The sequence below is a fragment of the Haliotis rufescens genome, unplaced genomic scaffold (assembly GCF_023055435.1).
Source record: "Haliotis rufescens isolate VD_foot unplaced genomic scaffold, xgHalRufe1.0.p SCAF_17, whole genome shotgun sequence".
In the NCBI taxonomy this organism is placed as follows: Eukaryota; Metazoa; Mollusca; class Gastropoda; order Lepetellida; family Haliotidae; genus Haliotis; species Haliotis rufescens.
This window is the reverse complement of record NW_025963857.1, coordinates 11,591,505-11,594,417: the sequence shown is the minus strand read 5'-3', so window position 1 is coordinate 11,594,417 and position 2,913 is coordinate 11,591,505. Positions and strand designations below refer to the sequence as shown.

General features: G+C 36.8%; 1 long non-coding RNA gene across 1 annotated transcript; it reads right to left on the bottom strand.

Moving 5' to 3' along the window:
* Positions 1–721: 721 nt before the first annotated feature.
* On the bottom strand, positions 722–2,505 carry LOC125381079. Its single transcript, XR_007221688.1, has 3 exons — positions 1,627–2,505; positions 1,154–1,222; positions 722–873 (listed from the first exon to the last, which is right to left on the bottom strand). It is a non-coding gene; the product is annotated as an uncharacterized LOC125381079 (long non-coding RNA).
* Positions 2,506–2,913: the final 408 nt, after the last annotated feature.

Sequence of the window (2,913 nt, the reverse complement as noted above, 5' to 3'; positions counted from 1 at the left end):
CTGGGCTGAGATATTTCTGCTTCTCGGGGGCGCCGGTGGTGTTGGTAGCGCCGGAGGCGCCGGGAAGCTCGGCTGAGATACTCAGACGCAGGGAGAACTGACCCCTGTTTCATGCAATATTATATTTCTTTACTGATTGTGATACTTTCAAGTAATGTTTTTATTTTGATAAACCCAGTACCACCAAAATGTGTAGCATGTATTATGTTTGTTCTGACACTGTTTCTTTGGCTGCTAGACCCAGGACCATGCTGTTGACTGCACTGAAATAAAAATTCAAATTCCATCTGCCTTTGTCCTCAACTCAAAAGTTGTATCCAAAACTAGCTGTCCACTATAAAGCCGGATTGGTATAGCCCCTCATGATGCTGTGAACTTTGTATCATGTTTGTCTACAGGTGGTATGTCTGATGTTGAGATGGCAAAGCTATAAAGTGTTTGGAATTTTCTTGATCTTGTTCAACCTGGTGTTAGTGTGGGTGCAGATCAAGGCTTTACTATTGCCACTACTTTGCACAGAAGAAATAGTCTCCATATTCCCCCATTCCTATTTAAGTGTGGTCAGTTTTCAGCTGAATAAATAGGAGAAATACAAACCATAGCATCCTTGAGAGTTCATGTTGCAGAATTTGCAAAACTATCAATCAGCTGTGGACAGTTGCTTGATTCTCGTTTCCTTTGCACACTCATATAGAATTGTGCTACAATTGCCGGTGAGAGATAAAAGTGTCAAATCGTTTGAGACGCAAATATTTTATTACACAATGTGCATACATTGTATTTAAACTGATGTCCACAGCACTGGCTCTGTCTGTTGGCACACGAACAGTTTGTTGCAGAAACCCTCACTAAAGAATCTTTTGTCAGAAAAATCTGAAAAAAACATTGACGTTGTGAAGAAATACATACAGATGGCAATTGTGTGAATGCAATTTAATAAGTGTTCTAGTATTAAACACTTCAAACATTGTGCCGAGTCACTTAAACGTTTTAAAAGATATCTTTTATATAATTCTTTCAATAACAGGATCATCTGCATGGTCAGTTACCCAGAATAAGTGTTGCAGTTTAATGTAACTTCCATACCCATTGATTCAAATTAATTTGATTAATTGAACATGCATATACGAAATATTTATTTCATAGTCCTTACCTTTAGGTTATGTGTGATTTCGTTCTTCCCCATAGATCGAGTCAGGACACAGGAATCCATCGCACGACGCTGGAAATAAAATAATTACTTTATACACACATTCAACTATGAAGCAGAACTGAATTTCATGGAAGATTTGTGGATGATTATGGTTCATGCAAAAGATTTTTTTAACTATAACCAAAAACATTTGCATTTATGACGTATGCAATATACGTGACACAGAATAAACTATAGCCTCAATAATAATCATATTTAATTATAGACTAACGTAATATTCCAAAACACAAGAATTAAAATAAATAAAATATAGCGCTTACAAACGTTTAAAGGGCTGGATAGCAGTCATTATGACTGTCTTAGCCCATTCATGTTGCGCCCATCAAAATCATTTTAAAACAACAGCATATGACATGAAAGGTGACCTGTCAAAGTGGTCATTGTTATTTAGTGTAAAATCACAATATACCTACTTTTAATACTGTTGATGAACCCTTCGCTGTTGTAATGGAATCCCTTGTTCAACGGGGAACTTCCCGCGCTCTTAGATTGACTTGGGTCAAAATTCTCGAGGAAGCTGGACGAGACATGCGAGACGAGCGATAAATCACTTCCGGGTGTTTGCTCTGCCGCCATGAAACTCTGGGTAGGAGGTTGCAGACATGCGTGTAAAACCTAGTTTTGGAGTTTGTCCTTGGGGTCATGCATAAATATTAAGAAAGTCTATTCATATTCGAGACCCGTTCATGCATGTGACAGCCATTTTAATACATATGTACCCAAAACGTTACATCAGAAATAACAACAGCAAGGAGACATGGTAACTGAATTATGTTATTGAAATCATGGACTTCCGTCTTTGTATATATGTGTCTTAGACTGTGACTCATTCAGGTCCTCTCTGTTATCAAATATATATTTCAACCACCACATCACATATCGAGAATTAATACATACGTGGTGAAGATACAGGTGGTAAGATGTTCAATCCCATTCGTGACCAACTCGTGTAATTCCGGGACAAGCCGAATCAGTGTGCGAGCTAAGCCTCAATTTTGTAATTGATATCTTTTCCCGTAAAAACCAAGCCTCGTTCTCAAGTGCGACCTACAAACAGTAAATACAATTTGCTAGCAGATGACATATTCACTCTATAGTCTCTGTCAACTGGAGTTTTTAAACAGAGGTTTCTACTGAAACAACTTTTTTGTACTTTTATTAGCTTTCCATGTTACAAAATATATTCACTGGATATTAATGCTTTTTACCTGGATAATAAGGTTTATTCATTTCATGATGAGGATCATCTTTTTTAAAATTGTCCCAACTGTATGCATACCTGACAAGGACGACATGGGCTACCATTATGATATGATGTCTTAAGTTTTTCTCAGGAGGAATACCATTATTTTTTCTTGTTGACTTGTTGGATGGCATAAATGCACATACATTCACAAGATGCAAAATTCTACAAGCGCTTAAACTTCTATATAATATTAATGCATACACAAGCCTTATTTGTACAAATGTACTCTTGATATTTTCCACTTGAAAATTCAGTAGTTTTAGAGGTGCTAGAATTCCAATATGTTCATACCTTTCTTGACAAATCTCCAGTGGTGTCACTTGGAAGTTGCATCATGATAAATAGTTAATAAGAGACTGGTATTTCAAGTGAGTTCCAAGAAAATAACAGTTGAAACACATGATTTAGCCATGACTGAGCATAAAAATGCAATAACCAAGGTATAATCCAAAAG